We start from the raw sequence: 25,626 nt of genomic DNA, 5'->3' as shown, positions 1-25,626 counted from the left end.
AGTTCTTTCAGAGACTCACTGACACCCCCCCAGTGGTGCACAGTAAGGATTTAACACCCAGCTGTTTGAAAAAAGAGAACAGAACAACCCTGATTTGTAGCATCTGCGATTTCCGTGCTGTAAATCCGCCCAGTGCTACCAGCGTGATGGCGCTCGACGTGGAGCTGGAGGAGGTGCACACAATGCAGCCCCGGCAGGGACGAGAGTGCCGGAAGGGGGCACAGGGAACACAACCTGAGTGGGCCTCTGCTAAGTGCCAGGGGCTGGGCTGGGGGCTCCTGCGTTGAATCCGCACCACAACTGCTTAGAGTGGAAATCGTCAGCCCCGTTTTACTGACGCAAAGACAGGCTCAGAGAGGGGAGACAACGAGCCCAAGGTGCCAGACAGCGTCAGAGCCAGGCTCAGACCCAAGTGTGTCCGTCTCCAAAGGGGGAGGAAGGCTTATGGCAGGCACCCCGGGAAGATGGGCGCCTGCTTCCTCACGCATCCCGAGTGGGACCCAGAGGCACCAGGACCTCGGTACCTCAGGGGGCAGCTTTTTATTCGCAAGGCATTTTTCAAAAGTGAGCCAGGACAGTCAAAAGCAGCGTCGGATCACCTCATCTCCCGTCGGTGGGGATGGGGGGGGACCCAGCTGGGAACCCACAGGAAGAGAGGGATTCCTGATGGGGAAGCCAGCGGCCGCGGCAACTACTGTGTGGTGGCGCAGAACACGTCCGGGTGCACCACACGGTAACCAGGACATCGAGAAGAGCCGAGCACTGCGCCTGCGTTCACGTCCGTTGTCTCCACAGGAACCCTAGGAAGGCAACACCAACTGCCCCGCTTTACAGATGAGGGAGTCGAGGCTCAGAGGGGTTCAGTCACCTGCATAAAGCCACCCAGCTAACTGGTGGTCCGCTGGCCTGCAAACCTACTTTTCCTAGGCCCTCGAGCCTGTGTTTTCCCATGGGCCACAGATTTTCACAGTTAAGGACACAGTTCAACGTCCGGCGGGGGGCTTCTGCACACATGGACGCACTCCGTAACCAGCAGATTGAGAGAGACAGAGCATTTCCCGCCCTCCGGGGCTCCCTGTGTCCCTTTCCAATGGACAGGCCTCACCGCCGTCCTGATGGGCTGGTTTGCCTGTCCTGGGGTCCGAGGGAACCAATCCTTGTACACAGATTCTTGAGCCCACCCCACGCCAGCCCGGAGGCGCTGCACTGTGGGATTTCAGAGTCCAGCCCTGCAGTGCCCACGATGGAGAACAGATTTCTGTGGAAACACGACGAATGGTGAAATCACAGACCCTGGGTCATCCCCCCACCATTGTTAGGAGGGGGGCGGAGTTACCCAGAAGGAGCCTTCCCAGCCCTGCCCCTCCCACCTCTCCCCTGCACAGCAGCCACGGCCTCCCTGGGGAGCTGCAGCCCCGGTTCAGTTTAAGGCAAGGTGTCTGGCCCTGGAGGAACGGCGGTGCCTGGGAGCCCGCAGCCTGAGCCCCACTCCAGGCAGAGGCTCCAGGGAGGGGCCGCCCATCTAGTGGTGCGTCCACGTCCTTCCCTCCAGCCCTGCCGCACCCCCTCATCCAAGAAGCCCAGGGAGGCGTTTCTGCCTGCCGTGCTCAGGCCCCTTGCCTCAGTCAATACACCCCTGTCCCCGGGGAGGCAGCCACCTTGCCTCACTCCTCCACACGTGCCACGGGGGTGGTCTTTCACAAGCCCAGCCCCTGTCACACCTCCCTGCCACCCTCCAATGGCTTCCCTGGACGCTGACACACAGGCCACTGCCTTCCCCAGTGCTGGGCCCTACAGGGCGGGTCTTGCCAGCTGGGCACACAGTAGGTACCCCTTAGGTGTCTGCTGGATGAACTGACTAAATGAAAGTAGAAAAGGAGAAGAGAAAGGAGCAACTGGGGGGGGGGCAGGCATCAGCACCCACAAATGGTGCTGCCCTGACCAGGCCTGGGCCCAGGGTCCTGGGGCCGCCAGGGAGAGCCCCACAGCCAGGCTCTGACCCAAATCCTGCCTGACTCCGCCGAGGAGGGAGAGGAGGAGCGGGGACAAGGGCCAAGACAAGCAGAGAAACTTCCAGAGCCCCTTCCCAGGACACAGTGAGGCGCGGGCGGCTCTCACGCATGCTCCGGATTCATCAGCAGGACAGGGAGCCAAGGGCTGACGAAATCCCGGCCGCCGAGGATGCCGCCTGCCCGCCGGGGCCCCAGCCTCCCACACCACCCCCTCCGGGGCTGTGAGGCACATGGGGCTGCGGAGGGCAGAGGGGTGTCTCCAGAACACCACCTCCCTTGGATGACTGCCTCCGTGGGAGGCGATGGTTCTGGAAGAAAAACAAACAGCACTGAGGAGGGAGGAAGCAGGCAGCAGATGCTGGCGGGCCAGACGCAGTGTCGGGGGGAGGTCAGGGCAGGCTGGTGGTGGCTGGGCTGGAGGGTGGCCCCCCAGGTACCCTATGGCGCCAGGCCAGGGTCAGGCCCCAGGCTCTTCCGGGTGGGCCTGGCAGGGAACCTGGGCAGAGAAAGTGTCCCTGGCAGGATGCCACCCCCCAGGGGTCCTTCTGCACCCACGGCCACACTCCTCCATCTTGGGTCTGACAGCACCAGTGAGCCTCTGCTCCCTACTGGCCACTCTTCCCCACTGCTCCTGCCGTGATCAAGCCCTTGGCCTTCCTGCCCTGGCACCCTTTATCCATCCATTCGACCAGTAATTAGGCAGCTCCCAGGATGTCCCAGGCCCCGCTCAGGGCACTGGGGTTGGAGTAGACAGACCTTGCGTGTTGGAGCTGTTACTCACTCACCTTCAATGGCTCCCCAGTACCTTCAGCATAAGGCAAGCTCCCCAGCAGGCTCTCAAAGCTGTCAGCTCCCAGTCTGAACTCCCCTCTCAGGATTGCAGCCCACCCCAGCCCTCCAGTCATCCGGATGGGCCCCCCAAATGTGCCCCGTGCTCATGCTCACACCCTCCTCCCAGCTTTTGCCCAGGCCGTTCCCTCCAGGAGGTGTACTGTTCCATCCCCTCTGCCTGTGGCCCGCTTCAGGAAGTCTCCATCATCCCCTCCAGGAAACACTAGCTCTAAACTGAAGACCCCTAGTGTGAGGTCGAGGTGACAGACGCAGGCACTCGGGTGGGTGTGAGTCACAGGAGGGAGAAGCGTGTGGGGCCTGAGGAAGGGGGGCGGGGCAGCTGGGTGCAGGTCCCAGAGGGGCCTGGTGGGAGCAGGAAGGTCATGGTTTGGAGGCCTTACAGGCAGCAGAGTTGCCTGGGGCAGGGCCCCGTCCCTGGGGCGCCCCACCCACAGCTGAAGAGAGGAGCTGTACTCTTCAGCTCTCGAACCTTCAAGAGCTCCCCATGACCTGGCCACAAAGTCTGAGAGATGCTGGGTGTTGGCACCCAAGAGCGGACACTCATAGCCTTCATGCTGGCCCCAACCCACCCTCCATCACCCCCAGGCCCACCCACCCGCCCATTTTACAGATGAGGCTGAGGCACAGAGAGATTAAGGCACAAGCCAGGTCACACAGCCTGAAGTGATGGGGCTGGGCTAAGAAGCAGCCAGGCTTTGCCTGTCATTCCTTACTGTGTCCCCAGTGTCCCCAGGCCCCAGAGCTTCTAGCCTAGCCAGCCAGAGGCGAAGACCCACCCAGGCTGACGCCGCACGGGGGGTGTGATATGTGTCTCTGCGGGCTTGATCACATCCAGACTTTTATGATTTTAACGCTGAAGTCAGCATCTGCTGTGCAACCGCCCACACCACAGCGGGGAGCCGCATGACCTGGGACCAGGCGCTTGACCCCTCCAGGCCTCAGTTCGCGCCCCGTGGAGAAGGCCTTGTCCTGGGCCCTTTCCGGTCCCATGGCCGGACCGCGGGCCTGCCCGGGAGCGACGCGGGCAGCAAGAGCAGGGAGGAGCCAGGAAGTCCGGCGGGGCGGCGCCCACCCGCGGCCGGGCCAGGCGCCGGAGGGGGCGCCCGCGGGGGCGCCGGCTGCCCCCAGAAACGCGCTCCAGATGCGCGCGGCGCGGCCAGCATTCCTGGAAGGTAACGCGGGGCGCGGGGCGGGGCCGGGCGCAGCCCGCTGCCAGATGTGCCTCGCGAACAGCTGCCCCCGGCTAATAGGGTCAGCTCCCGGCTCCGGCGAGCCGGCACACCGGCCGCCCCGCCCGCCTGGCACCCGCCGCGCCCGGGGAGGGCCGGAACTCGCCCTCCGCCCACGGCCTGGGGGCGGGGCCCGACCCCACCCCACCCCCGCCGCGCGGGGGGCGAAGAGGAGGGGCCGGACCCCCGTGGTGAGCCGGCAGGAGCCAAAACACCTCCCCACCTCGCAGTAGGGGGGGGAAGTACAGAACCCACTCCCAACCTGCTGGGGTGGGAGGGAGAAGCCACAACCCCCTTGGGGGCGGGGGTGGGGGCAGAAACACCCAGCACCCCAGCCAACCCCTCTCTGCAGTGGAGGCAGAGGCCAGAACCCCACCCCCTGCGGTTGGAGGAGGGGTGGGGGTGCGGGGCCGGCTCCGATTTTCTCTTTTCTTGGCCGTTCCCCTTCAGTGATCGAGGAGACCGGGGGGCTACGTTGGGGGCTGTGGCCCGAGGGGGAGGGGCGCGCAGTCCGCGTGCCCCCAGGCTGGGGATCCCCGCTGTGGGCTGGGCCAGCTGCTTGGCTAGGGCAGCTGCCGGGAGCCTGGGCTCCTGGGATTCCCTGCCCCGCCACGAGGGACCTCACCGACCCCAGGAACACCCCGTCCTCCATCCCGAGATGTGAGGTCACCTCCCTGGGGGTCGTGGGGCATGGGGGCTGCGGTAGGGGAAGCCAGGTGGGGGATCAGGGCACAGATTCCGCTCTCCCTTCCATCCAGGTCCCCGACAGGGCGGAGGGCAGGCCCCCTCCCGCCCCCTTCTCCCCAGATGAAGGCGCCGGCAGCCGCCTTTGTTTCTGCGGTGCAAACCGAGCCAGACGCGGCCTAATCCCCCAGCTGGGCTGGATTTGCTGGCGGCTGTGGCTCCAGCGCCTCCCAGCCCCTCCAGCCCCGCCCCCCCGCGGCCTGAGTTCCCAGGGCTGCTGGGGGTGGGGGAGGGGCCGGGCAGCCCCCACCTCATCCATCTCCTACTTGAGGCCAAGGGCAGAGTGAGGCCACCGGCTTCGGGATCGTGCCCTCCTGGGCCGAGGGACCCTGGCGAGTCCCGTGACTTCTCTGAGCCTTGGTTTTCTTGTCTGTAAACTGGGAATGAGGAGGACACAGCCCACAGGTTGTGGAGGGCTCAGTCAGCTCAGATGTTTTCTTAGGGTCTGGAATGATGCTCACCTCCTTGACCACCCACTGTGAGCCACACTGCCCCATCTAACCACACATCCCATCTCCAGGGCAGAGAACAGCAGTAACAGTCATTTAGGTGCCCATGCAGGACTCCTTAGGCATGGCTCATTCACTCCTTCCAAGAACCTGAGAATCAAGGAGGCTGGTGCCAGTATTAACCCCATTGCACAAGGAAGCTGAGGCCCAGAAAAGTCCCAAAGCTAGTAAGAGACAGGATTATTATTAACAATGACTTACTGGCCCAGAGAGGTAAAGTGACTTGCCTAAGGCCACACAGCAAATGAGAGGCAGAGAGAGGGATGCCGAAGGGGCAAATACAGGATGGGCAGGGGAGGGCACCATCCCAGCCTTTGCCAACACTCTCCTGTAGCAGGAGGTGGGTTCTTCAAAGTGTGGTCAGAAGCCCTCTAGAATCAGACCCCTGTGTGACTTGTTAAAAATGCAGAGTCCTGGGCCCTGGTCTGGTCCTAATGAACTCGAGTCCATGGGGGGAGGCCCTGGAATCTGTGTTTATTACAAGGTGTGTATGGGGGGTGTTGAGGAGCTGCCTTCCGTGCTGCTGCCCAGGGGGTCTGTGCCATGTGTGTTTGGGGGGAAGGGTAGAAGGGACCTGGGACAGGCCAAGCCAAAGGCAGCTCTGAAGGGGGCTCTCTGTCCCCTCCGAGCCTCCCAGCCCTGGGCCACCCAGGCTGGGAACACAGCCTCACCTGGGCTGGTCCAGCCAGAAGGCGGGCGGGGAGCCAAGCTCAGAACCTGCCAGGATCCTCTGACGGAGGCGGCGCCCTCTTCCCAAGGCTATTAATCATCCAGAGAAACTCCCTGTCAGTCAGCTGTTCCACGCCTCCACCCACACACGCCCCCCATGCACCAAGTGCAGACACACCACGCACGCATGACCACACTCGCACACGCACTGCATGCACACAGATGCACACCACACCCACCCACGCACGCACCACACATGCAAGAACACACAGTATGCACGCAGGCTCTGCATGTATACACATAACACACACACACCACACATGCACCACACAGGCACACAGATTTCACACACCACACAACATACTGCACACTCACACCATCTGTGTGCACGTGTGCACATATATGCCTGCACACCGGAACACACACACAAATACACAGACACGTGTGTGCACGAGGCTGTCACAGCAGTTCCCACGCCGATGAGAGCAGGCAAACGGGGCCCTGGAGCTGTTCTGAATTTCCCCTAAGGCCGAACTGCCTGTGCAGCCTCCACTGAGGGCCCCTGGCCGCGTTCCAGCTCGCTGTTGCCAGCTCGGTCCCCGCTCCAACTCGGTGCCTCCCTGGGGCTTTCCATCCCAGCAGAAGCTCTGTCTGGTGGGCAGAGTAATTAATGAAAAAATGAGGAATTAGTGATCGGCTGATAAACGAGATTTGGCAGACACCTCCCCTTTGCAAGCAGGGAGAGAGGTAATACCTCAACTCTTGGGGCCAAGAGGGCCGGAACGGTCCTTCCCCGTGCGTTTCACTGATGAGAACAAGGCCTGGGTCGGGGGCCTGTCCAGAGCCAGCAGCCCCCAAGAGGCCCCTGGGACCAGACACAGGTCTCCCTGTCCCTGCCCACCTGCCGCCCTCTCTGACCCCTGGCCACACACCCCGAAGCCCAGCCATGTGTGTCCTGCCCACACTGGTGCACTTCACACGCTAGCACCTGGAGCCGTTCACTCCTTCATCCATTCGTATCAGAAAGGACACCAACACAAGGCTGAGATCCTCAAGATGCAACCAGGGTGGAGAGCTTTCTTCAGCTGAAGCAATCAGGGAGGCCTCCAGGAGGAGGTGACACTTGAGTGGTCAATGAAAAGGAGCTGCTGCTCTGGGCAGAAAGGCAGGTACAGTGTCGTATTTGAGGGCAGGGGGCTGTTGTTTTGGCAGGACCCCCTCCCTGAGCCTAGGAAAGATGCCAAGTGAGGGTGGAGGGAGGACCGCCTTCTCCCTCACCTGACTGCTCACACAGGAACGCAGCTGGGCCTCCTTAGGGCCCTCGTGGCTGCAGACTCGGCCTGAGGATCTATCCGTTTTGCTCCCGAGCCCAGATCCTAAGCAGGACCGGGGAGCAGTCCTGTCCCTCTTTGCTCCTGACACTCGGAACCCCTCACACCCTGAGCCCCCATCCACCTGCCTGTCTGAGGGTGTCTGACGGGGAAGTCTGAGCCCATCCTTCTCGTGCAGAGCTTCAAACCAGAGGGGAGGAGACTGGTGCTCAGATGGGCAGCCACTTCCATTCAGATACGAGGGCTGCCCTTTTCAACGTGGGCCCCTGGGAAGCACCTCGTGGCCCGGGCTTCTCTTTGGGGTTGGCACGTTCTTCTGGGTGCAGAGGGCAGCTCCCGAGGAAGAAGCTGTAAAAAGGTTTGGCTGGGTGCAGCCTTGTGGCAACAAACACGTACCTCCTAAGGGAGGTGCCAGCGGCCGACGCCTTGGTTCTGGTCTGCCTGCCAGAAAGGCTCACCACTTTCCGTCTCCCAGCCCCCAGCTGTGGGGAGGCGAGCCTGGCACTCCCTAAACCAGGGGCGGAGGGGCTGCCTAGCACCAGCACTTGCAGCTGTCAGAGAAAGCCACAGAGCGGCAGCCACCAGCTGTCAGCATCGGGGGTCCCCGGAGGCCAGCACTAGAACGACTCTCCATTTGCTTTTGCAAGTTTTTCTATCTCTTCTACATTTTCTAAGATGACCAGGCATCACTTTGTGCTGGGGGAACAGTAAGTGTTATAAAAGACACTCATAGGAGGGAGGAGCAGAAATGACCTTGATACAGAAATGAAACTGAAGGTTTAGATGGGCTCTGGGGCCTAGGCAGTAGCTGCCTGAGAGGAAGACCTCATGCAGACATACACTACTCACACAGGTGGCTCGGCCCAGAAAGACCCTAAGCAAGGCAGGAAGGGGGCTCCAGCCAGCCAGCCACCCCTCCATTCCCCCCATGCATCCAACTATTGGTCCACCTATCCATCCATCCATCCAAGCATCCGTCTGTCTGTCTGACTATCCACACACTCAACCATCCACCCAATCTTTTGTCCATCATTCCATCTATCCAACCATCCGTCCATCCAACCATCCACCCATCTATCTGTCCATCCATCCATACAAACATCCATTCATCCATCCAACCATCCATCTATCCACTATCATTCCATCCTTGGATCCATCCACTCATGTATCTGCCCATCCATCCATCCATCCATCACCCATCCATCCTTCTAGCCATCCATCCACCCCTCCATCCCTCCTTCATCTTTCCATCTTTCTGTCCTTCCACCCACTCATCTGGAGTAAGCAACCTTTTCATTTTATCTAACCAGCATCTGTCCCTCCCCCACCCAGTGGGCTGTCAGTCAACACACTGCTTTTCCCTTTATAGGCATGGGCATGTGCCCCAGGCTAGGCCAATCAGAATCTGCTGGGACATCTGCCAGGAATCACTCTTCATCCCCTCTGGAGTTACTAGATGTCAGCCAAGAACTGCTGGTGGCCATCTCTGACAGCATGTGAGGAGAACCTGACAAAGAATGAATCCCACACAGGAGAACGCAGAGCTGAGGATGGAGAAAGTAAGAGCCTGGAGACATCCGATGAGCCCTGGATCCAACAGTACCTGAAGCCAACATCACCCTCATCAGTCACGTGAGTCAATAAACCCCCTTTTTCCTAGAGTGAGTTGGGGTTGGGTTTGTGTCATCTGCAAACAGAAAGGGGCGTAGGTAACACAAGCCCTTCCAATCCAGTACGAGGTGCTTTAGAACCTTCTGGATGTTCATCCCTGAGTCAGACAAGGACACCCAAAAGACAAATAAGCCCTGTCTTTGCCTGCCCAGTTGGAGAGGCAGTTCTAAAACAACGAGGAAAGCCATGCAGCCCAGACAGTTGATGCCAGCATGGCGTCAAAAGAGGCCAGACACGGCCCCTCTCTCTAAGCCTCAGTTTCCCCCTCTGTAAAATGGAGACAGCAGCCCCTAACAGCTCAGGGCTGCTTGCAGATCAGTGATGGAGCAGGCCGCCTGGGCTGCCCACCCACCAGCCATTCCTGCCCCCTTCTTTTTTGCATGGCACAGCCTCTACCCATAAAGTCAGAGAGGTTCAGATACTCATGTTACCAGCACCCCTGCAATTACAGACAGACAGTGGACCCCAGTTTGCTAAAATCTTCTGGGAAACACTCTTCCCCCAAAGAGAAAAGGATGAGAGAGCCTCCTACTCCTTCTCATCCTGCTTTTGGATGCTATCATGTTAAGACTGTGATGCTTGGAGCTGTCTGTGGCAGCCAGCTTGCAACCCTGAGGAAAGGGCCAAGAGAATCACACTTGGATTTACTTTGATTTAAGGAAAAGGTCATCTCCTGTACACTTGGGGCTGTGGGCTGCGGCTCACGCTCTCACTATTGATTGTGGGAGGCGGTCTCACGAAGCAGTTAAAAGTGTGGATTCTAGAGCCAGGCTTCTTGGTTTCAAATCCCAGCTCTGCTACTTGCTGGCTGTGTGACCTTAGGTGAGTTACTTAACCTCTCTGTGCCTCTGTTTCCTTCTCTATAAGATGGGAATAACATTTGTAAGTGTTAAATTATTTAGTACACATGAAAACATTTAGCACGGTGCTTGACACCTAGAACGTGTGGAATAGACATCACCTTTAATTAGCCACCACAGTCAGAGAACGTGGGATGAGGGAGGGCCAGGCTGGGGCTGGGGGGAGCCGGGTGGGCACAGAGGCCCAGGCCCACAGGAGCCGAACAGGAGCTGTGAGCCCGCTCCCGGCCTTGGCACCGCAGAGGCTGGCTGACTTGCTGTGTGTCCGCCCTGCCAAGGCTGGAGCAGCTGGCTCCAGCCTGCCGATGACTGCAGGGAGGGGCGTCCCATGACGCGGCCCGCCTGCCGCCCTCTGCCCGCTGGCTGCACCGCCACTGCCGACTGGGAGCCAGGCTGGCAGCCCATGAGGTGGGCATCCTGTCAGCCTGGGGGGTACCCCAGTCCGGAGATGTACCCACTTGACTCTGCAGGCTGTGCTCTTTGACTCCCAGCCAATTCGCTTCCCCCTCGGTGGAGAAAGCGGGGTCCTCGGCCCCTCCCGCCGGAGCCGAGCTTGTGGAAGCGATTCCCCCTGGCAGCCTCGCAGCAGTGAGTCAAAACCAGTTGTTGGGCTTGTTGGATGCCCAGGCCCCGCACCGCTCGGAACTGGGGCTGGGCCGGGGGCCACGTTACTCTTTCGGGTGTGTTATCCCATCCAGGGAGGGCCAGAGGCTGCAGGCCTGGGGGGGCCCCAGGGTCCTCTGCAGCAGGGGAAACTGAGGCAGAAGGCGGCTGGCATCTTTTTGCACCGTCTCCTCTTCTGAGCAGATGCTGTCTGCTAACTGGTCTTCTGGGCTCAAGAATCTGTTCCCGCCAACCCCCCTCCTCTCCCAATTGTGAATCAGACACGACTGAGCTGCCCTCACGGTGTCTGTGCCTGCTACCCACAATTCACGCGGTCCTCACAGGGCCTGGGAAGCTGCAAGAATCATCGCTAGGCGTGGACTGGAGGCAGGACACGGCTGTTACAGTCAGCACCTCCCGGCATCTCATGACGACCCCGGATAGGCACGATCAGCATGCCCATTTTATAGGTGAGGGAGGACACCGAGGCTTGGGGAGCGTGAGCACCTCACCCGGGTCACACAGCTCGCTCATGGAAGGGCAGGGATTCAAACCCAGGCTTGGCTGACCTTAAAGCCAGGGCATTAACTGCACTGACTCAGCATTCCCAGAAGCTTCCGGCCGCAGGGCTCTGCCCTCCCCCTCCTGGCCATCCTGCACACTGCTGCCCAAGAACAGTGCTTACAACCCTCCCCCTGCTCAACAACCTTCAATGGCTCCCCAGCACCCACAGGAAAAGAACAAACCGAATCTTTTGCAAAGCCCTCCCATCCCTGACTCCTGACATCACCTCTGTAATCCACTTATTCTTCACCGCGAGCCAAGTGACGGGGCTCCCTGAGAGCCTGGACTACACATTGCCTGCTCCAGCAGGCCAGGCCCATGCCCACCACAGGGCCTTTGCGTGTGCCGTTCCCTCCACCTGGAAGCCACTCTCCTCACCGCCACCTCCTCAGAGAGGCCATCCTGGCCCTCCCAGAGGCAGCGCTCCCCCACACCCCTCTCCTGAAATACTTTCTCCATCCCGCTTCTCACTACCCAGCACGACATTCTCTCAGCACTGATTTCTGCTGAGTGTGTGATGCCCCGATTAGACTGTGAGCCTGCGAGGGCGGGACCTTCCTGTCCTGTTTACTGTGTCCTGTGTCCCCGGTGCCCACACGCAGCCAGTGTTCAGGAAATGTGGAGTGGGTGAGTGAGTGAATCTCCACCTCCCAGAGTCAGCACATGGCTGGCACAGATCCTCTCCAGCTCTCAAGATTATCCTCAGGTGGCCAGCCCCACCCTACTCTGGCCCCAACCTCCAAGACCCTCCCCATTACTCTCCCCGACGCTCGTCTACTGCGTAGACTTCCCCACACCTGCCTATGCGGTTCCTGCTCCCTCAGTCACCCCTTCTCCCTCACCTACCCAGCCAACTCCTACACACCCCTCAAGAGCCCCTTCAAGTATTGCCTCCCTTCCAAGGCAGAGCTGATCACGCCCCCTTTGACACCCTCTGTCCCATGGACATACCCATTGTGAGGTCCGCATGCGCTTGCCTCCACTGGACACAGTGCCTGCACACAGCAGGCGCTCACGACACCATTACAGGGTAACCGACCAGCTCCTCTCAGTTCCTCCACAGTGTATGGCCTGCCCGACTGGACTGGGACTCGCTGAGGGCAGGGGCTGTTTTGTTCATTATGTTCATTATGTCCTCACTGAAAAATCCAATGCCTGTCGGACGCATGGACAGACCAACGGACAGATGAACGGGCAGATAGAGGATGACTGAAAGGAAGGAAAAATGGATGCATGGATGGATGGATTGGTGGACAGATGCCCAGAAGGGAAAAAAGAGATGGAGGGAGGGAGGGAGGGAGGAAGGGAGGGAGGGCGGGTAGCTAACTGAGTGGGGAGAAGGACCACTGCTTGAGTTACTTCTTCCTTCACGGGGAACCTCAGTTTTCTGACCAGATGAAGAACCCTCAAAGGACTTCCCCACTCTCACCACCAAGTGCTACCACAGCTCCGAGTGAGCAGAGGGGAGGGGCGGTGTCTCTCTAGCCCTCCATCTGCGCATGCGCACACCCCCCCCCCACCCCGGGGCCGTCAGGAGCAGCCCCACAGACAGTGTGGTGAGGCTGGAAGCACTGTGCCGGCTCCTGCAGGGGACCCACACCGAGCCCTTAATACATGCTCCCCCGTGCTTGCCCTCCGTGGAGACCCCACTCCACCCGAGCTCCACAATGGAACCTGACAGCAGGCTGCTCCCTTGCTCATTCAAGGGGGAAACTGAGGCCCAGAGGGGTTAGATTATCACCCACGGCCACACAGCTGTGGGTGGCGGGGCCAGGATCGAACCCAGGCGGCCCGGCTCCAGAGCCCAGACTCAGCCACTCTGCCGCCAGACCTGGTGTCACATTCCATCTGCCCACTTCCTGGCACATTCACTCTCCTGGTCCTTCATCTTAATCCTACTTAGTCTTTCTTACTTCACAATTTTCCTTGAATCAACTCACTTCTTCAGTTTAAATAAATTTGAAACATTTATGACTTCCATAAAAGGAAAATCAGTATTAAACAACATAAATAGAAGGTAACCCTAAAAATACATACCGTGAAAATGGAGCAGTGTTATTCAATTTTAGTCAAATACTACTCCCGACGAAAGCTCCAGGCCCAAGGCCTATTCTCTCTCTAGTAAAAAGGGAGATCAGCAAGTGTGGTGGTTTAAAAATATGTCCACAGATGCTTTGACATGCCTCCCTTGAGGAGGTGGGGCCTTGAATGTGGGCCAGACCTAGTGATGCACTTCTAATGAATGGAGCATGGTGGAGTGGCAGCGTGTGGCGTCTGAGACCAGGTCATTAGAGCTCAGCAGCATTCTCCTGGTTCTCTCTGGGCGAAGCCAGCCGCTCTCTGGAGAGACCCACATGGCAAGGAGCTGAGGCGTCCAGCCAAGAGCCGTGTGAGGGCGCCATCCTGACAGCTCAGCCTCCAGCCTCCTGATCACAGCCTCATCAGAGACTGGGAACCACAACCATCCAGCTGAGCCACTCCCCACAGAAGCTGTGAGATGATAAATATTTGTTGTTTTAAGCTGCAACACTAGGGGTATTTTGTTACACGGCATAGATAACTCAGACAGCGAGTCTTAGAGAGGCGTTAGAGACAGCAGTGCCAAACCGAGACTCTCCGTGAAGCAGTCACTGAGGGGGATAACTGGACCCTGACAGGCGGGACTCAGGGTCCTCTTTGATATCATGTCCGTGCCTGCCCCCTCCTGTCTGCTCTCCACCCCACAGCTGGAGGGATGGGGCTTACGTGAATCAGGTCACATCTCCCCGGGGAGCTTCCCAACAGACCCCCTTCCCACTCAGAGTAAACTCTTGACATTCCACATCCTCCAGCCCCTACTGACCTCTCGGACCTCCCCCACCCTGGCTCTCCCTCCTCCCCGCTCATCCACTGCAGCCATGCCAGGCTCCTGCTTTTCCTACGAAACCCCAAACTCGTGCCCACTCAGGCCTCTGCACTGACCGTGTTTCTGTTCCCTCTGCCAGGGCCACCCCTCCCCTGGCCTGCCCCTTGCTCCACTAGGGCTTTGCTCAGAGGCCCCCCTGACCACAGCATCTATTGGTCCATCCCCACAGAGCCCCTGCCCTCCGACGCCCTCCAGCCCTCGCTGGCTTCATTCGCGTCTGTGGCGCTCATCTCCGTGTGACACTATGTTGCATACTTATTTGATACCAGGTTGCCTATTTATTCCCTTATTTCTACACTGTCCGGCTCCCCCAGCAGAAGGTACACTTGGCAGGGGCAGGGGCAGGTCTGTCTTGTTCAGGGCTGTGTCTCCCTTACTCAGAACAGTGCCCTGCACACAGTAGGTGCTCAAGAAACCTCTGCAGAATGAATGATGGAGCCTCAGGATCCCGCCAAGGGCCCGGCATCCAAAAAACCAGGGAGTCGGACTCCAAATGAACTAAGCTGTAAACTTGAACTGGAACAGACCACGCTCATTTGTAGGGCCTCAAGCTAAACTCCAATATAAAAATGTCTCTCGGCCGCCAACCAGACCGAGGTTTTTTTTTTTTAATGAGTTTGGCTCCAAGAATCCCTCCTCTATGTTCTGAAACCTCCTCTGCCCTCTCTTGTCCCCTTCTCTCTCTCTCGCCATATTCACTCCCGTCTCCAGTGCAGATTTTGCTACCATGGGTCTCTGCTCCTCTGTTCTCTCCACCAGCGACATGGGAAGTCACTCCTTAGAGTATAATTCGTCCTTCTCCCTGGGCCTTTGAGATGTGCCGTGTGCGGCCCCAGGGAGCTGAGGGACAGTGTCTCTGCCTCCAGAACATCTTAAAAATGGTGTTGGTAACAGACACGGAGTTTCCGTTTGGTGTGATGAGAAAGTTCTGGAACTAATGGAGGTGACGGTTGCACAACAGTATGAAGGTACTTAATGCCACCAGACTGTACCCTTTTAAAGGGTTATAATGGTAAATTTGACATTGTGTTTATTTTTTACACAATAAAAAAGGGTGAAAAAAAAATAGTGCTGCCCCATTTGGCACCATCAAGTTCCAGAATTTGAAGAATTTATAATCACAGTAGGTTTGAAGACATTTTTCTGTTTTCCTGAGATAGGACACCTGGGTGTGACGGCTCTAATCCCCGCCTGCCCCACTTCCCCTTTGTCCAACCAATCAGAAAAAAGGCAAACAAAAAAAATCAATCTGGTAAAACCACTTAGAATATGAAATTTTGAAAAATTTCACAAACATGCTTTTTGGGATATACAGTATACAGTTTTAAAATTTTTATTTTCCTCTTTCATATGCAAAATCAACAGTCAGAAAGAGGGGAAGCAAAGTCACGGTACAAGTGAAGCTCTGCGGTGGATCCAGACCTCTGCCGGGGGAAGGCTTGCGGCCGGCCTGGGAGACCGTCACCAGGCGGAGACCAATGAGACAGAAAATAAATAAACAAAAGCTTCCCAACCCCAGAGAGAGCGGTTCCACCGAGAGCTGTCCCCTCTCGGCAGCCCACGGTGTGGGCCTGAGAGGCATTTTTAATTGGACCACATTTTCAGCTTCCTGGGTTTCATTTGTGTTCGAGGAGGCGCTAAAACCCATTTTAATTTCTAAATTGTTTGATCCGACAGAGATGTTTACGCATGGCTATGGGAGGTGGGAATCGGCTGTTTGGAAAAATAGATATGAACCTCCCAGCTGTGTTTTGTCAAGATCTAAAGCTGCTGTTTTCAACCACCGATGCCGTCCTGGAGAACTAAGGCAAATGCACTGGGACATGAAAATATTCCCCAAGGGGAACATGGAGCCCATATGTCCTGTGACCAAGGGCGCTGCCTCCAGGCCCACCTGTGGTCCTGCCGACTGCTTCACCAACCTGCGGGCAGGCCGGGGATGCAGGAGTTGAGGAGTCCTGCTCTGATGCCCCGGCGGCTGGGCTCTGCACACTCATGTTCTGGCCCAGTCTGTCCCCGAGGTCTCGGTGGGCTAGCCCAAGGCAGAGTCTGACGGAGGAAGTGGCCGGGGCCTCTGCCCTTAAAATGTGAGGTTGTTCCACTCAGGACCACGGCAAAGGCCGAGGGCAATGGGGGCCAGGGCAGGTCCCCTGCCAGCATGGACGCGGCCAAGAGGAAGGGAGATGTGGAGCCAGCAGCCCGTCCTCTCCCCCTCCCCCTGCAGACCCTCATCTGCCACATGGCCAAGTTGGTGTAGGCCTCTCCCGCCCTCCCTGAGGTGGGCCCGCTGGTCATGGGTGACCCTAGGGGACAGGGCCAGGACGGGCAGCTGAGTCAGCTCCCACCAGATCAACCAGAGAGCTGGCCTCCCCACCCAGAGGTGGAAAAACACCCCGGCTCCAACAGGCCCTGCCGCGGGGCCTGGCCCCCAGCCCAGGCGAGGGACTGGGGAGCCATCAGCGCCCCCTGCCATGGTGCCGGGGTGGCTGGGGCCACGCCCCACCGCCTGGAGAGCCCTCCTCTCTGGCCCCGGGGTTATTTACAGAGCTGGCTGCTATTTTAAAGCCTCGGCTTGTTTAGGAAGCCGTGGCAGTGCGGGCAGCGTGTGCTGGGCCCCGTAGGGGATGGGATGCAGGCACGGCGGCAGCCCTGGCTGGGATCTGGGGCCAGCAGGCGGTCTCTGTGCTGGAGAGCCTGCTGCCATTTGAACAGGGGACCAATTAATCCCTTTGGGAGCATGGGGGGTGTGACTGGCCCTCTTCACAAACACTGTGTGTACGTGTGCGCGCTGAGGAAGCATGAAACACGCCCCAGCCAACCAGCCATGCAGTGGGCTCCTCGTGGGTGACCAGGCCGCCCCCCCCAACAGCAGGGGCAGCTGCAGGCCGCCCCTGGCCTCCCTGTGTCGGGGTCAGGTGTGGCGGGTGGTGAGCCACTTGACCTCGGAGGGCTGGTCTACTCCAGGAGTTTACGGTCGGGGCCTGGTTTTCCCAGCCACGGAGTCTCAGAGAGGGGACAACCCAGAGGACGCCGCGTGGCCACAAAGGCTTGGCTGTTCTCCCATGCGCCTGGCTGGGCTGGGGAGGGGGAGGGGCTGCTGTGGGGGACCGGCGGGGTGGGGGCGGGGCTCGAGGAAGCTGGAGGAGGCCATCGAGCAGGGAGGATGATCTGGGAAGGTTCCCCGAGAAAGGGAGTAGGGAGAGGGACAGACACAGAGAGACAGAGATTCAGGCCGTGAGACAGAGAGACAAAGAGAGACCCGGAGGAGGAGGCGCAGAATGCGGGCAGGCGCGGGCACAAGGCGCGGGGACAAGGCGTGAGAAGGCCGCCATGTGTGTGGTGAGGCTGAAGTTCAAAGGGGAGGGGAAGAGGTGGTTGGACGACCAAAGTCATTGAAAAATTTCTGGCACAGCTGCCCCGAGGCTCCTGGCCACGGGCCCGGCTCTGAGCTGAACTTAAACAAGCCCCCGTCGCAGCCATCTGCTCGGTTTTAAAATAAATCAAACAGTCTGCTGAGCCGGGGCTGATCGAGTTTCCATCTGCGCCGCCGCCCGCTCGCCGGCTTGGAGCCGCGCTGGCCTCTCCCAGCCAAGGCTCCTGGCAACATGTGGGCCGGTAATTCCTCCAGGAGCAGGGAAACCGGACCCCCGCCCACCCCGCTCCTAACTCAAACCAAGTGCTATTTTTACAGCCACCCACTGCAAGGGGGGACGGAAAGTGCTCTGAATCCCGGCGGGTGATGCTGAGTTGCTGGGGCCCAGAGGGGCGGAGGACACGCCCTGGGATTCCCCTCTGCCTCCCGAGAAAGGGGTGAGTGGCTGAGCGTGGGGTGCTGGCCCCCCGGGCCAGAATGATGCTCCGACATCACGCGAGAACCGGCAGGCCACCAAGTCCGGGCAGCTGTGGCGCGCTGCGGGTGGCAGCGGTCCAGGGCCCACCTGGAGCAGCTGAAAATAGCAACAGGGATCTCCCTGGGGTCAGCCTGGGAAGTGCTGCCCACCTGTCCCCAAGAAAACTCCCATCACCCACAGGGCCAGGCGACCAAGAGAGCCTGCCTTCCCTGACCCAGGCCAGAACCAGAGAAGGGAACACCAGCCTGGCAGGCTGCGGTGAACCCAGCCTTACAATGGGCAGAAAGCAGCTCTGCTGGTGGTCATGGGGGAACAAGGATGGGGTTCGACGATCTTGGGGCTGCAGCTGGCACATGGGGGCCTCATATGCAATTTTGGAAAATGCTGGATGGAAAGAAATGACCACAGGAAAAGGGGAGACTTGTCCACTGCCAACCCTGAGGAATACACTAGGTGACACAGGCCCTGGCTCCCAGCTAAGCAGCTTGGGGTCTCCATCCCTAACATGCCTCAGTTCCATGGGGCAGACCGCCCTCTGACCCACCAGACGTTTCCCAGTGCATGTAGTGGGTCCCAGCAGGGAGATGCACGGGTGCAGAGGGACCCCAATCTTACGCAAACCCCTCAATACACAAACCAGGGCAGGCCAGGAGGCAGAGCATGCAAGTCTGGACCCAGGAGCCACCTCTCAGACGCTGTGTGACTTTGGGCAAGTCCTGTTCCCTCTGAGTCTGGGATCTCCCCTCACGTCAAATGCAGAGGGTGGAGGAGAGGATGGCTCAGGGGCCTTCCAGCTCCCATCATGCCGCATGCTACACGGCCCTTGCCATGGATGCCAACCTTCAGATGCAAAGGCGTTTGTACCTAGATGCTTCCTCTGGTTTGCCCTGCCAGAACTTCACTCCTCAGCCCCAAATGCAGCCCAGAAATGAAGACAAGCTGTTTCCAACAGGCACAGCCTGTCCTGTCTTGGGCCTTGTCAGTCACCCTCTCTCGCCTCCCCCATCGCCTGGAGCTGCAGGCTTCACTGGGAGCCTCTGCAAGGCTCTGAATTACACTTCACACCCTCCCAGCCACCTATGAGGTTGGCTCCCATTTTCCTCATGGGGAAACCGAGGCAGAAAGGAGTAAAGTCACTTGCCTGAGGTTATCCCAGGATAGAAATGGTGCAGTCCTAAATCAGAGCTGCCCCCCTGTAACGCCACGTTGTCAACCACTGCGCCCTCCTCCCTTCTCTGCGGGCCCTCCTCCCTGCCTCCAACCCCCCTCAGCCGGCCCTGGCTGCTCATCCACCAAATCAGCCTTTGTCGAGACCACACAAATGTCAGGCACACTGCTTTCCACAGCCACTTTGCTTATTCCCCAAGACAACCTAAAGAAGGGGTGCTGCAAACCCATTTTACAGCCGGGGAAACTGAGGCCTGGCAAGCTGTCCAAAGCCAGATAGCCAGCAGGAGGCAGGAGAGGGATATGAGCACAGCGCCCTGGCCCAGGCCTGGCCCAGTGCCCTCCCGCCCCTGCCCCTGCCCCCAGAAGCCAAGATGGGATGAGGAGGGGAGGGCAGATGTGGGAAGAGAAGGGGCCGCCCCTCTGTGGCCATGGGGTCTGCTCTGAGAGTCACCCTTCCCTTCTCCTCCTGCCCCACCCATCCTGCTGCACTGCCCTCGACATCCCTCCCATCCACTCAGCAAACCTTCACTGCCACCTACTGTGTGCCACCCACTGCAAGCCCCACCTAGGACAGGGGCCATGTAAAAGACGCCCTAATCTCCTGTGAGACGTGCAGTCTGTGGGAAGGAATGTGCCCAGGCCACGAAGGGAGAGAGGGGAAGGCCCATCCATCGGATATGCACATCGGTGTCCCAGCACAGCCGAAATACAGTATCACAAGCTGGGTGGCTTCAAAGGACAGAAATTCGCTTTCTCAGTTTGGAGAAGTCTGAGATCAAGGTGTGGGTAGGGCCAGGCTCCTTCCGAGGATCCTCCCTGCCTTTCCCAGCTCCTGGGGGCTGCCAGCAACCCTTGGCGTTCCTTGGCTTGTAGCTGCATCCCTCCCAGCTCCGCCTGCAGCCTCACGTTGCTTCTCTGTGTGTCTGTCTCCTCGTACCAGCCTCTCCGCCAGCATCCAGACTCCCCTCCTCTTATAAGGACACCGGGCACTGGATTTAGGGCCACCCTCATCCAGCATGACCTCATCTTAACTAATCCATCTGCAAGACCTTCTTTCCAAATAAGGCTGCCTTCGGGGGTTCCAGGGGACGTGAATCTGGGGGCGCTGCTCACCCAGCACAGTCAGCTTCACCCGAGGCAGTGCCACCTGAGAGCAGACGCTGGTGAAGAGCAGGCGTGAACGTGAAGAGAGGGCCAGCGGCATTCCACGCGGCGAACCCAATACTTGCATGATGTCAATCTCCTTTCTGTCTCTGGACTGCAAACAGCCAGACCCTATTATGGGATATTATGTACCCAGAGGAAGGGGGCTGGTGCCAGCTCCCAGCCTGGCAAGAGATGCCCCGGGATGGCCTCCCTCCCTTCACAGCTCACTCTCTCTCTCACAGAACCAGCCACAGAAAGTCTTTGTGGGGACGACCAAAGCCTCCGTTCCCACACCACTGACTCAGCGTGGCTGCCAACAGCCCGCTGACCTCCACCCTCGGAGCCTGGGAGCCTGGGCCGCCTGCGGTCGCTGGCCTTCCCACCCCAGGCTAAGGGTTCCTCCAGTGCTCTCTGCTCCTGTGAGGACCCTAGCTCAGACTCTGAGCCCAGGAGACGACCTTCAAGGTCACGGAGTCCCCTCAAGGGTGCTCCTGATGGGTGTGACCCAGACTCTGGGCACCCCAAGGCTGGGGGTGTCTTCCTCACACAGCAGGACCAGCCTTGCTGACGAATGCACTCGGGCTGGTTGTAGAGATCTGTGCAGCAGCCCCAGCCCTGGGACACTTCTGGAAACATACCCTACAGGAATAAAAAGTGCAGAAAGATGTTCTTTGCACTGTTATTTACAATAGTGGGGGAAATATTCTGAATGTCCAACAGTAAGGTACAACTCAGAAAACCCAGATGCCCCCTCCTCACACACTGCTCTTCACATCCTCAGCTGTCACCCTGTGAGTGGGTGGACACCCCTCGTGGATGTCTGTGGGGCAGTGTATTAGTCTGCTCGGGCTGGGCGACTTCAACAACAGAGAGAGATTTTTTCACACTTCTGGAGGCTGGAGGTTGGAGATCAAGGTGTCGGTGGGGTTGGTTTCTCCTGAGGCCTCTCTCCTTGGCATGTAGATGCTGTCTTCTCCCTGTGTCCTCACATGTCCTCTGTGTGCGTCTGTGTCCTGGTCTCCTCTTCTTATAAAGATACCAGTCACACTGGATCAGGGCCCACCCTAATGACCTCATTTTAACTTAATCACTCTTTAAAGGCCCATCTCCAAATACAGTCACATTCTGAGGTGCAGGGGGTCAGGACTTCAACATGCGTCCTGGTCCATACCCCTCCACCCTCACGACCCCACTCCGCCTCTGGTCTCACTAGGCTGGATAGAGACAATCCAGCTCCACGCAGGACACCAAGTTGTCACTGTAAGGCTCTTGCAAAACAGAGCTCTCCAGATCTGACAGCCCACAGGAAGCCGCAAAGGTGCTGCCCCATTTCACAAATGATGGAAGCAGCTCACACACCGCCAGTGGCTTGTCCGAGGCCACACAGCCCTCACATCTAATGCTCAGACACCACGGTGACAGTATTAAAGTATGTTTCAGTGGGGAGTCCCCATCACCTTCTGAACACAGCCACATCAGCTTTCCAAGGTCCCCCCCAGCCAGGACTCACACGAACATATTTCTTTAAGGCTGTAATCAACATGCGGGTACAATTGTGTGTTCTGCTATGCTTACTCAGCATTACTCATCAGCCTCTCTCTGTGCTGAAATGGGCTCCACGGCTGTCATTTTAATGCCACATAATATTCCACTCAAAGGATACACAGCAGTTTTCTTAACTGTATCTTATTGTTGGACATTTAGAATTTCCCCCTCTATTATAAACAACAGTGCAAAGAACATCTTTGTGCACCTTATCGGTTTCATTCTTGCAAGTTACTTCCTTAGGATGCATTTCCAGAAATGGGATTATTGGGTCAAAGTATCCAGTGTTTTTAAAGCCCTTGATACATATCGACAAATGGTTTGGGGAAAAGACAATATGATACAGATTTGTGCTGCCATCAGCAACATGAATGAGCCATATTTTTGCAACTTCACCAGCACCGAGTCTTATCATTTTTCTGGTATTCTAATAGTTTTCATGTAAATATTTTCCCATATATTTATTATTTGTGTTTTCTCTCATTTTAAACACCTGCCCAAACTCCTTGTCTTTTTTACAGGAACCCTGGCGGCTGGAAAGTTCAGAACCAGCCTCTGGTGGCCAATAGCTTCAGGACACCAATGGGTCACTTTCTGTGCCTGGCATCTGATCAATGGCGGGGGACAGCCTCTCCCAGTGGCCCCCCTCAGCCTCAGCTGCCTCTACTGCCAGGGCAGGCCCTGCGGGCGTTCTCAGGCTGACCGCCTGGGGCTCCTGCTCCCTGCCTCGGTCACGTGCCACGGCCACGCCCACGTGGCTCAGATATAGGGTTGCAGAATGTGGGCCAAGCAGCTGAAGGGACACCACGTTGCCTTGCGTGACCCGTAGGCGGGCCACGGAAAAGCAGGTGCTGCTGAGGCCGTTTCTGGAACTCTGAGCTGCTCCACAGGGCGGCTCCCTAATTTGGGGCGGGGGAAGGTGACGGAGAGATGAGGGGAAGGGGTGCACGCCACCTGGGGGCCAAGAGAGATGCACAAAAAGCCAGCAATAGAATCCAGGCTTCCTTTACATTCAAAATAATCGGGGTGGGGGCAGGAGGCAGAGAAGCCAGGCACCAAGAGCCATGGGGCGAGGCACCGTGGTTAAGAATGAGGACACGAGTGGTCCGGGTTCAAATCTCAGTGCTGCCCTGACCAGCTCTGACACTGTGGGCAGGTCCCCTAATCCCCCTGTGCCTCAGTTTCCTCATCTGCAACCTGGGGTCAGAGTGCCTGTCACACAGGGTTGTTGTCACAGTAACGGAGCCAGTGTGTGTGCAGCTCGGCAAACTTTCCATGAGGGCTGCCACAGAGCAAGCAGCACCCCACCCTGCTAGTCCAGAGCAGGCAAGCTGTGACCCACTGGCAAGCCGAGCTGAGACTATTTCTACATTTTTAAAGGATTGTGAAAAATAAAGAAATAACAGAGAAGAATATGGGACAGAGACCCAGAGACCAGCCCACGAAGCCTTAAATATTCACCATCTGGTCCTTTAAGAAAGTTTGCTGATCCTGGTCTAGAGGCACCGAAGTTCCCCATGCAACCATGTGAAACGGGACAGGTGGTGTGGGGACAAGGATCTGGAGGAGATAGGAGAGACAGCAGTGAGAAGCTACGTCTGAGCGAAGGGTTGTGCTTTAAGGACACTCGTGGTCAGAGGAAGTGCTTGTGTCTCCATGGGGCAGAGCAGGCCTGATGATGGGGCCACCTCCGTGGGCCTCCGCGGGGGTTGGGGGGGACAGCAGCCCCCAATGAGACTCCCAGGATGAGGCCCCAGTCATGCAGCATGGGCACTCTCCATCAGAGCTCCAGAACCCAGACCTGGAGGCACGTGGAGACGCCATGGGGCCATACCCCGGGGAAACTGAGGCTGGGCAGGAGAGTGTGACTTGTCTTAAGTCGCCAGCCAGTCAAGAACGAGGAGGAGAACCCAGGCGTCCTGACTCCCCAGCCAACGCGCCACACTGCACGGGGGCTCTGGGGCGGGTCCCCGTGGGCCTGAGCACCTGGAACCCCCCAAACCTCCTCTGTCCCCAAGGACCCTGTCAGACCCCATCCCGTGGGGCTACCCTGGCGGGGACAGGGTGCTCCCTGAGTGAGGCCCCAAGATGGAGACCCAGTGATACCAACTCCATCCCCAGCTGCACCCTGCAGAATCATGCCTGCCCTTCCCCAGCCTGGGCCCTCCGAAAGCTGCCTCCCTCACGCACTGCCCCTGAAAGCCACTCCCGTCTTCCTTTGTCACTGCAGGCCCAGCACAAGCACGGCATGTGGCGGCCCTGAGTGGATACTGGAATAAACAAGTGATGGGCCCCAGGAGGTCAGCTGTAGAGCAGCACACTCCTCCCATTTCACAGACGAGAAAGCAGAGGCTGCTGGCGGGGCCAGAGCTGGGATTCCACCCAGCACTGTCTGGCTCCAATGCCCGGCTCCCTGGCCCCAGCCAGCCGCGGTGGCTCACGGGGGAGCCGCAGGCACTGTGAATGGGAAGGTGCCTGTGGCTGGGCGGGGACGGCGCCTCTGAATGATCCTCAGTTACCCCCGCCAAGGGACGACTGGCCCCGCCCAGCTGGGCTGCCAGCCCCAGAGGATGGGGCCTCATCTGTCTTGCTCACTGCTGTCACCTGGGGCCTGGCACATGCCAGGTGCTTAGCAGGAACCTGCCAAGTGACTGAGTGGCTCAGGTTGGCCCAGCCGGCAGGCAGAGGGGGCCCCCAAAGAGCTGCTGAGCCCTGAGGACCTCCCAGTGGGACTCCGGAACGCTGGCCTCACAGGGTCTCCTGGGGAGCCCCAGCAGGGGCCAGGGCATGGCTTCTGGCCTAAGGGGTGTGGTGGGGGCAGTGCCCACAGAGAGGGCAGTGGGCTCCCAGCCTCAGCTCCACATTGTGCCTCCTTGATGTGAAAACAGGAGGCACGGAGGGAGGGAGCAAGCACGACACAAACAGCCCCCGGCCGCCAGCCCGTCCCCATCACCAGGAGCCCTCAGCTAGGCCCTGCCAAAAGCGGGGGCCAGCGGGGGCCTGCAGAATAAACATGTCACCGTGAGGCCAGCCCGCCAGACCACTGGAGCCAAGAACCCCCGGAGGCTGTAAACAGCCTCTCTCTTGGCCGCAGACTCTGGCCCACCTCTCTGCACTGGGAATTAGCGCTTTGCCTGCCATAAAGAAAGGGCAGGCCGGGTGGGGGCGTCTGGGGAGGGGGCAGTGGGCAGGGAAGCTGGGCTGGCCCAGGGCCAGCGCCTCCATCCTTGAGGCCTGGAAGTATCCCCCTTTCCCGAGGAGGCGGTGGGAGATTGTGAATGAATGGGCCATGCTAAGGATGCTGAGGGGCCCGGCCGAGGCGGAGGTGCCAGCCACAGGCAGGAGAAGGGGAAGGGAGGGGTGGGGCCCTTCTCTAGGGCCCCTGGCCTTGGTCAAGGGAGGCAGATGCTTATCACCGCCCCTCCAAACCCCACTTGGGGCTCCCAGTGGGATCTTGGGAAGGCGGGGGGGGGGGTCCCTGGGCAGCAGATGCCCAGGCCCTGTTGAGGCTCCGTTCAGCCATCCTGAGAAACCTCTCACACCAGTCCTGGGTGGCAGCCAACTCTCTCTCTGGCCCTGGATAGTCCCTGTCTTGGTTCAAATCAGGCTCGAAATCTGCTGCTTCATTTTGGTCCACCCTGCAGAACCACAAGGCTCCTCAAAAGGCACATCTAGCCATGTCACCCCAGCAGAAACCCTTCAGTGGGGACTGTCCCCTTCACGTCACAGCCAAAGTCTCCTGGAGGCCCCCCTCCCGTGCTGCCAGCCCTGCCTCAGGGCCTTTGCACATGCTGCCCCCTCTACCTCAAATGTTCTTCCCTCCCTTCTTATGCCTGGTCCACTCCCCCTTATCATTTGGACCTTGGATCAACAGTCACTTCCTCCGGGAAGCCTCCCAGACGCCCCTCCCCCACCATGAGGTTAAAGGCCTCATTACCTACTTTCCTTGTGCTGTGTTCTCCTTC

General features: G+C 58.7%; 1 protein-coding gene and 1 long non-coding RNA gene across 5 annotated transcripts in view; one reads left to right on the top strand and one right to left on the bottom strand.

Moving 5' to 3' along the window:
• GSE1 (Gse1 coiled-coil protein) overlaps positions 1-25,626 on the bottom strand; it is a 422,603-nt gene that overhangs the window by 365,173 nt on the left and 31,804 nt on the right. The window lies entirely within an intron of this gene.
• On the top strand, positions 3,955-15,481 carry LOC131396272 (uncharacterized). 2 transcript variants are annotated; one of them, XR_009216457.1, is made up of 3 exons: positions 3,955-4,036; positions 8,716-8,978; positions 15,319-15,481. It is a non-coding gene; the product is annotated as an uncharacterized LOC131396272 (long non-coding RNA). The 2 variants fall into 2 exon arrangements; XR_009216456.1 differs by lacking the exon at positions 15,319-15,481 and adding an exon at positions 10,685-12,311.

This window comes from Diceros bicornis, chromosome 32 (genome assembly GCF_020826845.1).
Source record: "Diceros bicornis minor isolate mBicDic1 chromosome 32, mDicBic1.mat.cur, whole genome shotgun sequence".
NCBI classification, from domain to species: domain Eukaryota; kingdom Metazoa; phylum Chordata; class Mammalia; order Perissodactyla; family Rhinocerotidae; genus Diceros; species Diceros bicornis.
Note: the sequence above shows the minus strand (reverse complement) of the source record. Positions and strands in the feature narration are given on the sequence as shown.